This window comes from Dryobates pubescens, chromosome 37 (assembly GCF_014839835.1).
Source record: "Dryobates pubescens isolate bDryPub1 chromosome 37, bDryPub1.pri, whole genome shotgun sequence".
Classification (NCBI taxonomy): Eukaryota; Metazoa; Chordata; class Aves; order Piciformes; family Picidae; genus Dryobates; species Dryobates pubescens.
Window position 1 is genome coordinate 3,205,001 of NC_071648.1, and position 11,972 is coordinate 3,216,972.

Below are 11,972 nucleotides of genomic sequence, written 5' to 3' on the forward strand. Positions count from 1 at the left end.
CTAGTAGTAAACACAGCTCTATATCCTGAAGCATGGAAAAGACTGGGTTGGCCCAGCATTTTTTTGACTGTTCAGGACTTATTCCTTCCTTTTGCTTGTAACAGGTAGTTAAAATAGAATAAAGGAACAATAAAAACCCCTTCAGTCCTAAAAGACTTAATTCAAAGTGTAAGGAAGTTACTCTAAGCACATCTTTCACCATCACAGAGCCCTGGAGCAGGCTGCCCAGAGAGGTTGTGGAGTTCTCCATCTCTGGAGCCTTCCCAGCCCTGTCTGGATGTGTTCCTGGGTGACCTGTGCTGGATTCTCTGCTCCTGCTCTGGCAGGGGGGGTGGACTCAAGGATCTCCAGAGGTCCCTTCCAACCCCTAACATCCTCTGCTCCTGTGATGTTGCTTTGTGTCATCACTGGAAGAAAGCAGAAAATTCATAGAATCATAGAATCAACAAGGTTGGGAAAGACCTCAAGGATCATCAAGTCCAACCTGGCACCCAGCACCTCCTGACTACTAAACCATGGCACCAAGTGCCACATCCAATCCCCTCTTGAACACCTCCAGGGATGGGGACTCCACCACCTCCCTGGGCAGCACATCCCAATGGCTAATAACTCTCTCTGGGAAGAACTTTCTCCTCACCTTGAGCCTAAAAAGTCCCTCCCCAGCTTTCCTGTAGCCCCCTCCAGATACTGGAAGGCCACAAGGAGGTCTCCTCAGAGCCTTCTCTTCTCCAGACTGCACAACCCCAACTCCCTCAGTCTGTCTCCAGAGCAGAGCAGCTCCAGCCCTCTGCTCATCCTTGTGGCCCTTCTCTGGACACCTTCCAGCACCTCCAGATCCTTCTTGTGGTAGAAGCTCCAGAACTGGACACAGAGCTCCAGCTGGGGTCTCAGCAGAGTGGAGCAGAGGGGCAGAATCCCCTCCCTGGCCCTGCTGGCCACACTTCTCTTGCTGCAGCCCAGGCTCTGCTTGGCTCTCTGGGCTGCAAGTGCTCACTGCTGGCTCCTGCTGAGCTTCTCCTCCCCCAGCACCCCCAAGATACTTTCCTTCCACTGCTGCTAATTTTGGCAAACTCTGTGGAACATAAAATCCTAGCTATATATATATTGACTCTGTCATATTACCAAATGCCTTTTTCTCCAAAGGCTTCCACACACATTCATTAGGTGCTGCAACAGATAGCACAGGATCCCAGGATCAGAGGATGCTAGGGGTTGGAAGGGACCTCTGGAGATCATTAAGTCATAGAACCACAGAATCAATAAGGTTGGAAAAGACCTCAAGGATCACCAAGTCCAACCTGGCACCCAGCACCTCATGACTACAGGTCCAAGCCCCCTGCCACAGCAGGACCACAGCACTGGATGATATCTAAGGCTTACTTTCAATCTGTTGCTAAAGCCTTTCTCAGAAGCACACCCAGCTCTCTACAGCCCCAGAAAGCTTAACCCTGCTGAACAACAGGGAATGAAAGCTCTTATTTACCACCCTCTACCCCTTGGCTCTTTGGAATGAATCACATCATTAACTGCTCCCCCCCCCCTCCTCCTACCCTTCTGAGCCACAGAAAGAATTTTGTTTGGTTTTCTCCCTCTCTTGGTTTTTTCTTCCTTTTTTAATTACTCTCTCACATGTGGTTGCCAACTTTCCCTTTACTACCCCAGGAAACAGCCAGATCTTATCTTCCCAAATAACAAGCAATACAGTTTCCTCCCTCCTGACTTAAATGGCTTCCTCAGCAGATTTCAGGGGAAAGTTTGCACAGGGTTGTCAGGGGCTGGAAGGGACCTCAAGGCTCAGCCAGTTCCAACCCCCCTGCCATGGCCAGGGACACCTCACACCGCAGCAGCTTGCTCACAGCCACATCCAGCCTGGCTGCAAACACCTCCAGGGATGAGGCTTCCACCACCTCCCTGGGCAACCTGTGCCAGTGTCTCACCACCCTCATGGGGAATGACTTCTCCCTAACATCCAATCTCAACCTACCCACTGAGGAGCCCAGAACTGGACTCAAGGTGTGGCCTAAGCAGTGCTGAGCACAGGGCACAAAGACTTCCCTGCTCCTGCTGCAGGCCAGGATGCTATTGGCCTTCTTGGCCACCTGGGCACACTGCTGGCTCGTGTTCAGCTGCTGTCCCTCTCTGCCTGGCTGCTCTCAGCCACTCTGTCCCCAGCCTGTAGCTCTGCATGGGGTTGTGGTGGCCAAAGTGCAGCACCCAGCACTCAGACTTGTTCAATGCCATCCTGTTGGGACTCTGCCCATCTGCCCAGCCTATCAAGGTCCCTCTGCAGAGCTCTGCCCCCCTCTAACAGACCAACATCTGCTCCCAGCTTGGTGTCATAACTCAACCCACTGGAAGCTGCCATGACCTCACTGCATGAGAGCCAGCAGAAGCTCTAGCAGAAAACTGTTCCAGCTTCTTGCCAGGGGCTTGATGTAAGAATCAGATCCCTGTGCCTGTGAGTGTAAAGAAAGGAGCAGAATTTGCCAGAAGGGCTGAATTCTATCTAGACATTTATACCTTAAGAACTCACAGGTATAAGCAGATTCTTTTTCCTGAAGAGGAATAAAACCACCAAACAACACAAAAGGATCCCAAATTTTCAATGATGAGAGAACAGAGCTGAAAGGAGCATTGTCCTCTGCCAGCTGGTGAGAGCCAGGTGCAGATCCAATGGATTCAACACAGTCACATTGATTTTCCCCACTTAACATCCTTGCCCATGGTCCCCCTCAGACTATCTGAACACACAGAGGCACAGATGTGTTTTAACTGGAGGAAGGGCACCATGCACTGCAATTAAACAAATACTTCTTACACCACAGAAAGTTAGAATCACAGAACAGAATCCTCAGGGTTGGAAGGGACCTCAAGGATCAGCCAGTTCCAACCCCCCCTGCCAGGGATCCCTCACACTACAGCAGCTTGCTCACAGCCACATCCAGCCTGGCCTGAAAAACCTCCAGGGATGAGGCTTCCACCACCTCCCTGGGCAACCTCTGCCAGTCTCTCACCACCCTCATGGGGAACAACTTCTTCCTAACATCCAATCTCAGTCTACCCACTTCTAGTTTTGCTCCATTCCCCCCAGTCCTATCACTCCCTGACACCCTCAAAAGTCCCTCCCCAGCTTTCTTGTAGCCCCCTTCAGATACTGGAAGGCCACAAGAAGGTCTCCTCAGAGCCTTCTGCTCTCCAGACTGAACAACCCCAAATCCCTCAGTCTGTCCTCATAGCAGAGCAGCTCCATCCCTCTGCTCATCCTCATGGCCCTTCTCTGGACACCTTCCAGCACCTCCAGATCCTTCCTGGAACAGAGGCTCCAGAACTGGACGCAGTGCTCCAGGTGGGGTCTCAGCAGAGTGGAGCAGAGGGGCAGAATCCCCTCCCTGGCCCTGCTGGCCACACTTCTCTTGCTGCAGCCCAGGCTCTGCTTGGCTCTCTGGGCCAACACACTTTAACATGCTCAAAGATAAACACTCTATTGCATCATGCCAACCAACCAGCACTAACCTGTCTCACAGATTTGGGAAAACAAAGAGTTTTGATATATCTTTGCCTTGCTGAGCTTGCCCCAAGCCTCAACTTCTCTCCCTGTTATCCTTTTGAACTGGGATGCAGGACACTGAGCAGGAACACCAGCAGCCTGAAGCTGTTGCCTCCTTGTTACTTGGAATGATAGTGGTGGGCTCCTACCACCAAGAAGAACAATGATCAGTTCCATCCATGAGACCACTGCAAGGGAGAAACAGCAGCCAGCATAAAACCATAAGGAGCCACAGCATTAGCTCATCTCTCCTCCTTAATGCAGCAGCAAACAATTAGTGTTAAAGTAAAATGGGTCAATAAGGGCCTCAAATCTTCTTAGCCACTAGCACACTCAACCCATGTGGCCACAGCAATCCAAATTAACCCCATGGATGCATCAGGCCCTTTCCTCCAGCACCTAGAAAGCAATTACAAATGTCACATTGCATCTCCTTCTACAACACCCTCCCCAGAGCTCAGCAGAACACAGAATTAACCAGGCTGGAAAAGTCCTTTGAGACCATCAGGTCCAACCTATCACCCAACACCATCCATGGCACTGAGTGCCTCATCCAGGCTGGTTTTAAACACTGCCAGGGATGGTGACTCCACCACCTCCCTGGGCAGCACATCCCAATGGCCAATCTCTCTTGCTGGGAAGAACTTCTTCCTATCCTCCAGCCTAAACCTCCCCTGGCACAGCTTGAGACTGTGGCCTCTTGTTCTGGTGCTGCTTGCTTGAGAGAAGAGACCAACCCCCTCCTGCCTACAACCTCCCTTCAGGCAGTTGTAGAAAGCACTAAGGTCTCCCCTGAGCCTCCTCTTCTCCAGGCTAAGCAACCCCAGCTCCCTCAGCCTCTCCTCACAGGGCTGTGCTCCAGACCCCTCCCCAGCTTTGTTGCCCTTCCCTGGACACCTTCCAGCATCTCAACATCTTTCTTCAATTGAGGGGTCCAGAACCAGACATAGGACTCAAGGTGTGGCCTAACCAGGGCCACAACCTGTGATTATAACCTACCCCTGAGACAAAAGCTGTTTTCCTCTGCTGAGGCAGACTCCTGAAGGCAGCCACTTCTGCTCCCACCAGCAAACCCCCTGGTCCACACCCTAAGGGAATAACCTGCTTGGGGAGGTGGTGGGGTTGACATCCCTGGAGGTGCTTAAGAAAGGACTGGATGAGGAACTTAATGCCATGGTCTGGTTGATTACATGGGGTTGGGTGATTGGTTGGACCTGATCATCTTCAAAGTATCAGCCCACTAGCATTAAGAGGCCTCATGGTTAATTAAAGCTTTCACATCACTACTGCTTTTCTTCCAAAACAAAAAGAGCCCCAAACCTGAATGTGTCCACACCCTTGGCTGTGTCTGGATAGGCAGTGTGGGCTTGGGATAGCTCTGGAGAAAGTACAGCTCCTTTGTGTGAAGAGCACATTTGGATGTTCAAGTTGTTCACCAGGAGGCTGGTGGAACACTGGAACAGCTTGCCCAGGGAGGTAGTTGAGGCCCCATGCCTGGAGGTATTCAAGGTCAGGCTGGACAAGGCTCTGAGCAGCCTGATCTAGTGGAGGATGTCCCTGCTGTGACTGCAGGGGTGGTGGACTAAGGTCCCTTCCAACTCCACCCATTCTATGATCTTGGAGGTGTCTTCCAACCTGGCTGATTCTGTGATTCTATGATCTTGGAGGTCTCTTCCAACCTAGTTGATGTCAGAACAAGAGGACACAGTCTCAAGCTGTGCCAGGGGAAGTTTAGGCTGGAGGTGAGGAGAAAGTTCTTCACAGAGAGAGTTGTTAGCTGTTGGAATGTGCTGCCCAGGGAGGTGGTGGAGTCCCCATCCCTGGAGGTGTTCAAGAGGGGATTGGACGTGGCACTTGGTGCCATGGTTTAGTAGCCATGAGGTGTTGGGTGACAGGTTGGACTTGATGATCTTTGAGGTCTTTTCCAACCTTATTGATTCTATGATTCTATGGTTCTAGATCTTGGAGGTCTCTTCCAACCTAGTTGATTCTGTGATCTTGGAGGTCTCTTCCAACCTAGTTGATTCTATGATCTTGGAGGTCTCTTCCAACCTAGTTGATTCTGTGATCTTGGAGGTCTCTTCCAACCAGGCTGATTCTGTGATCTTGGAGGTCTCTTCCAACCTAGTTGATTCTGTGATTCTATGATATTGGATGTCTGTTCCAACCTGGTTGATTCTATGATCTTGGAGGTCTCTTCCAACCTAGTTGATTCTATGATCTTGGAGGTCTCTTCCAACCTGGCTGATTCTATGATTCCATGATATTGGATGTCTGCTCCAACCTGTTTGATTCTGTGATTCTATGATATTGGATGTCTCTTCCAACCAGGCTGATTCTATGATTCTGTGAAATCAGGGCTCCTGCTGTACTTTCTGAGCTGAGGTGCACAACAGAACCACTGCTAGCAGGCAGGCTTCTGCATGAAAGCAAAAAGAGTGGAAGAAGAAGCCCTAAGAAGCCTCCTGCAGTGTGTGTTTGGAGAGGGGAAAGCAGCCTGGTGATTTCATGGAACATTGCTCATTTCCTCACTTTCTCTGGAGGTAGTTGGCACAAGGGTTTTCCACAAGCTAGGCCACATACCCTGATCTTCCTTTCCTTTTTTTCCCTCCCCTTTTCCATTAAAACCATGCTTCCCTTTCAAACATGCTTAAGGCTCCCTTTCAAGGGCAATTAAGCATGTGTTTAAACAACTGAATAAATCCAGATGGACCAAAGCAAGCATCCTCGAGCCTTCAAGAACAATTCCACCTCTCAGCCCACACATCAAGCAGACAGACAGCACTTTATGGTAGCACACACATGAAAGATCACAGAATCACACTACACTGGAGGTTGGAAGGGACCTCCAGAGGTCATCCAGTCCAAGCCCCCTGCCAGAGCAGCATCACCCAGGGGAGTCTGCACAGGAATGCATCCAGGTGGGGGTTGGAAAGGCTCCAGAGAAGGAGACTCCACAGCCTCTCTGGGCAGCCTGCTCCAGGGCTCTGTCACCCTCACTGCAAAGAAGTTTCTCCTCATCTTGAGCTGAAACCTTCTACATGCAAATATCCAGATCATCAAATCATTCCAGTTGGAAAGGACCTTGGGAGGCCATCTGGTCCTAGGATCAGAGGATAATCACAACCCTCTGGCTTCCAAATCTCTGGCTCTCATTCATGTGCATGTTAACTGCAACACTCCCTAGTCCCTTTCTAGGTGAGCCCTTGTGGCCAAGAGAGCTGATGGGATCCTAGGATGCAGCAAGAAGTGTGGCCAGCAGGGCTGGGGAGGTTCTTCTCCCCCTCTGCTCTGCCCTGCTGAGACCACAGCTGCAATCTTGTGTCCAGTTTGGGGCTCCTCAGGTCAAGAGAGACAGAGACCTGCTGGAGAGAGTCCAAGGGAGAGCCAGGAGGATGATTAGATGACTTGAGCATCTCCCCTGTGAAGAGAGACTGAGAGCCCTGGGGCTGTTGAGTCTGGAGAAGAGAAGGCTGAGAGGGGATCTGAGCAATGTCTATCAATAGCTGAGGGCTGGGGGTCAAGTGGAGGGGGCCAAGCTCTTGTGGGTGCTGCACAGCAATAAGCCAAGGACCAATGGAGACAAACTTCAGCATAGAAGGTTTCAGCTCAAGATGAGGAGAAACTTCTTTCCAGTGAGGGTGACAGAGGCCTGGAGCAGGCTGCCCAGAGAGGTTGTGGAGTCTCCTTCTCTGGAGACCTTCAAAACCCACCTAGGTGTACTCCTGTGTGACCCACCCTGGGTGATGCTGCTCTGGCAGGGGGGGTTGGACTGGATGATCTCCAGAAATCCCTTCCAACCTCTCATATCCTGTGATACTGTGAGGCTTCAGCTACAGATGTCCTGCAGGCAGGAGTGCCTCTTTGGGGAACCCAAATAAAGCCAAAGGATGACTTTCATTTACCTCTGGAGATCATCAAGTCCAACCCCCCTGCCAGAGCAGGAGCAGAGAATCCAGCACAGGGCACACAGGAACACATCCAGACAGGGCTGGAAAGGCTCCAAAGAAGGAGACTCCACAACCTCTCTGGGCAGCCTGCTCCAGGGCTCTGGGACCCTCACAGTGAAGAAGTTCCTCCTCCTGTTGAGGTGGAACCTCCTGTGCTGTAGCTTATAACCTTAGTCCCACCCCTTTAAGAAAACAAAGCCATTTTCACCACGTGTATGACATGCTACACTCAGGAGATGGTGGATGAAATCCTCCAGCAGAGCCTCATCTCTGTGTTCAGATATTTCCAGCCATTTCCACAACCCAGTGGAATGGGGCAAGAGCTGGAAGGGCCTGAGCCTGCTCTGTGTGTCAGCACACACAGCAAGTATTTCCTCTCATCAGCCCAGCTATGTGGCTTAGGGAAGAGCCAGAAAGCAGCATGACACAGGCTGGAAGGTGTGCTGGGAAAATATGATGAAGGCAGTGGAACATCTTCCTCATGAGGAGAGCCTGAGGGAGCTGAGGGCTCTGGAGCTTGGAGAAGAGTAGACTTAGGGGTGACCTCATTCAAGTTGATAAAGATGTGCAGGGTAAGTGCCCAGAGGCTGGAGCCAGGCTCTGCTGGGGGATGCCCAATGCCAGCACCAGGGGCAGTGGTGGAAGCTGAGGCAGAGGAAGTGCCATGGAAATAGGAAGAAGGAATTCTTTCCCTGTGAGGGTGACTGAGGCCTGGAGCAGGCTGCCCAGGGGGGTTGTGGAGTCTCCCTCTCTGGAGCTCTTCAAACCCCACCTGGATGTGTTCCTGTGGGACCTGCTCTAGGTGATGCTGCTCTGGCAGGGGGGTTGGACTGGATGAGCTTTCCAGGTCCTTTCCAGCCCCTAACCTTGTGTGATGCTGTGAAACCATCCAGCAGCTAAGGAGTTCTTAGCCCACGGACTGCGGCAGTTCACTCAGTGACTACTGCGATCAGACCAGCCCTGCCTGGGCAGAGCACCTCAGGGCGGGGGGGTGGGGGGGTGTGTGATTAAATGATGACTTTTTATTGTCAGAGGCAGCTAAGCAGGCCCTGACACAATACACCTTAACAATTACATCACATCCCATCTCTGAGCCGAGGGTGTAAATGCTGCTTTACGTAACCAGCTGCATGATAAGCACACACCGAGCTGCCCTCCCTGCTGACAGCCTGCCAAAAATCAACAGCTTCTTCTCAGGATGACAGCCTCCTGGCTTCACCCAAACACACACAGGCAGCAAGCAACATGGGTGCAACAAACTGCAAAGTTCCCTTAAGCAAATCCCTTGGGGGGAAAAGATGAAAAAATCATCATATGATGTTATGGGTTGGAAGGGGCCTTCGAAGATCATCGAGTGCTCCAGCCCCTTCAGCATCCTTGGAGGCCTCCCTTGGACTCTCTCCAGCAGATCCCTGTCCCTCCTGAACTGGGGAGCCCAGAACTGGATGCAAGATTCCAGGTGAGGTCTCAGCAGAGCAGAGCAGAGCAGGAGGAGAACCTCCCTGGCTCTGCTGGACACACTCCTCTCAATGCCCCCCAGGATCCCCTTGGCCTTCTTGGCCCCCAGGGCACATTGCTGTCCCCTGCAGAACTTGTTGCCCACCAGCACTCCCAGGTCCTTCTCCCCAGGGCTGCTCTCCAGCAGATCCCCTCCCAACCTGTACTGCTGCAGTTGATTCTTCCTCCCCAGCTGCAGGACTCTGCACTTCTCCTTGTTGAGCCTCATCAGGTTCCGCTCTGCCCAGCTCTCAGTCTGTCCAGGTCTCACTGAATGGTTGCACAGATGGAACTTACAGCACTGCACCTGGCTGCTGAAGCCTCCCCTCTTCCCTGAGCTATGCTCCCCTGGGCCTCACCCCCTAGCCCCATGTTTTATTTCCACACTTGACAGCTCGCTGAGCCACTGAGGTGATTTTCAGTGTTATACCTTAGCTCAGCTGTAAGTGCCTGAGCTCCAGGAGGCTGGGGCCACATTCAGCTCAGGGCCCTACCCAGCACCGCTGAGTGTTTTGCAAATGGGTGAAATGAAATCTGCAGTGAAGACTTCAGTGATTCCCTGACCTGGGTGGCACAAGGCTGGCTTCCAGCTCCGTTTTATACCTCAGACTAGCAGCAGAAAGATAGACCCATCCACAAACTGGAAGGTCTCAACTGACCAAGGAGGGGTTTAGCACGCTCGAGGGAAGGTGAGTGTTCCCTCACTGCTGGTGAATCACTTCTTAGTGATCTGTGAAGTACTGGCAGGGATAAATTCACTGGGTAATGCTCCATCAGCACATTCCCACTCCCTACCCAGCAAGGGCTGAGATGCTGTGATCCACGTCATGCAGTAAGGAGGGAAACAAGAGAAAATAAACACATCCTGCAGCTGAGCCTCTTCTTGGGCGCACTGGCCATGAGATCTGTAGTCTAGACATCCCTGCGAGTCTAAACCAGCACAGGTGAAAAGCAGCAGGCTCTCTCAAAGAGAAAACAAACAAACAAAACCTCACACAAACAAACAAACAAACCCAACCCAATCGAAACAAAACCAACCGAAACAAACACAAAACCCCAAAGTTTGGGGAAGAAATTGACCAGAGAGGATACGTGCTTCATTTTTTTCAAGGAAGAACCCTTCTGGAAACAAAGGGGGCAGGTTTTTCTGATCCACAAGCAGCACAATGGCTGCTGTTTGGGGGTTTGGGTTTCTTTTTCAAGGAAGAATGGCTCAAGATTTACTGACACGGCCACAAAAGACCTGACAGGGGATGCTAGAGACCTAGAATCAGCCAGACTGGCAGCGTTGTCTAGCTACACATCTGCATGATGTTACGATTCGATGTCAATGACCACACGTATGCTAAAGCCTGCTGCTTCACACGGGGCTGAAACCCGCCCCAAAATCCACCACCAGCGTGGGGAATAGTCCTTTATTCCGGGGCGGGGGGGCGGCGGGGGGAAACCGAAAGCTGCTGCTCAGCTCGGGGGAAATCAAAGGCTGCCGTCGGTACCTGACGCGGGGCAAACGCAACTCTCCCGGTATGCGGCACACCCCCTTCCTTTTCCCCCAAGGTGTTTTCGTGAGCCGCATCTCATGCGAACGGCAGGCTCGTCATCAGAGCCAGCAGCTCGAACATCCACACAACAAAGTGAGAGGCAAGCAAGCAGTCCTTTTATTTCGGCAAGATCCTCTTCGGCGCAGCCTTTACGGGCGCGGCAGAGCCGCATGCGCTGCCCCCCACCCGGCTCGTACCTGCAGCAGCTCAAGCGAGGCACATTTGGCATCATTTTCTCTTACATAAAAAGGCTTTGTTCTCCACCGCCTCACTGCGGCTACCAGCCTGCCCGGACACACTTGTTTCCTCGCCGAGCCTGATCCATTCAATACAGGGAATTATATTAACGGTTCTCCCTCCGTCGTCCCCCCCCCCCCTCCCCGATGCACGTTAAAAGCGCTTACAGCCATCGCGCACCCCCTTGTCTCACACAAGGTTCTTTGTTCAGCCTTACAGAATCCCTTCAGAGGAGCTTAGGGGTGGGGGCAGGAGAGGACAGAAGGTTACATCCTTTAGAGGCTTTTACAGCCTAGAGATGCTCAAAAGCCTCACGGGCAGCCGGCTGAAACCCACTGCTCCCACGAACACAAAGCAGGCGTCACCGGGGAGCCGCTTTTACACCACCACCCCCTCCCGCGACGTCCGCCGGGGCCAGCGGGCTGCAAACTTTGGCCCGGAGCCGCCGTCCGCCCGCGCCTGGGCTAGGGGACGCGGGCAAGAGCGGCGCGACCCAGCCCCGCGCACCCATCGGTCCCCAGCGGCTCCCGGCACAGCCCCCGCGGCCGTCCTGCTCCGCTTCTTCCGACGGGCATCCCCCGCCCCGGGCTGCGGAACAGCCAGCGCCGCCGCCACGGCCCCCCACCCACTCACTCAGACACAGAGCCACCAACCCACCGGCCCGCAGTCCGCCCGCAGCCCGCCAGCAGCGGGGCCGCGGTGCGGGAGGATCCTTACCTGAGCGCCGCGGCGGCTGCCGGCACCGGGACGCGCTGCCGCGCGGAGGGGCAGAGAGAGGGCGCCGCCGCCGCCGCCGTGTCCGCCTTAGCCCGGCCCCGCCGCTCTCGGGGCTGTCGCCGGGACGCGGCCGCCTGCGCGCCGCCAGCCCCCGGGAGCCGCCTCCCTTCTCCGCCCCCGGCCCCGCCCCGGCCCCGGCGCCGCTCCCGCAGGGCCCCCCGGCGGCAGGAGCGGCGCCCGGCCCCTGCCCGCCCCCTACCCGCCGCCCCGCCCCGGCCCTGCCCTGCCCGCCGCCCGCAGCGGCCCCTGCATTGCGGAGGGGCCCAGCGGCCGCCCCAGTACTTGCACGGGGCGCTGCCGAGGGCAGGGCGCCCGGATTCGGTGGGCACACGGTGAGGTTCTCGGGGACGCACGGACGGCCCTCAGTCCTGCCCCTGGTCCCTCGTCCCGGCCGTCGCAGAAAAGCGTAGAATCATAGAATTG

General features: G+C 53.9%; 1 protein-coding gene across 1 annotated transcript in view; it reads right to left on the reverse strand.

Moving 5' to 3' along the window:
- MAP2 (microtubule associated protein 2) overlaps window positions 1–11,655 on the reverse strand; it is a 225,683-nt gene extending 214,028 nt beyond the window's left edge. Inside the window, exon 1 of the mRNA XM_054177052.1 lies at window positions 11,490–11,655. The gene's annotated coding sequence lies outside the window, so the exon portion shown is untranslated. The remainder of the gene's footprint in view (window positions 1–11,489) is intronic.
- Between the last annotated feature and the right edge of the window lie 317 nt (window positions 11,656–11,972).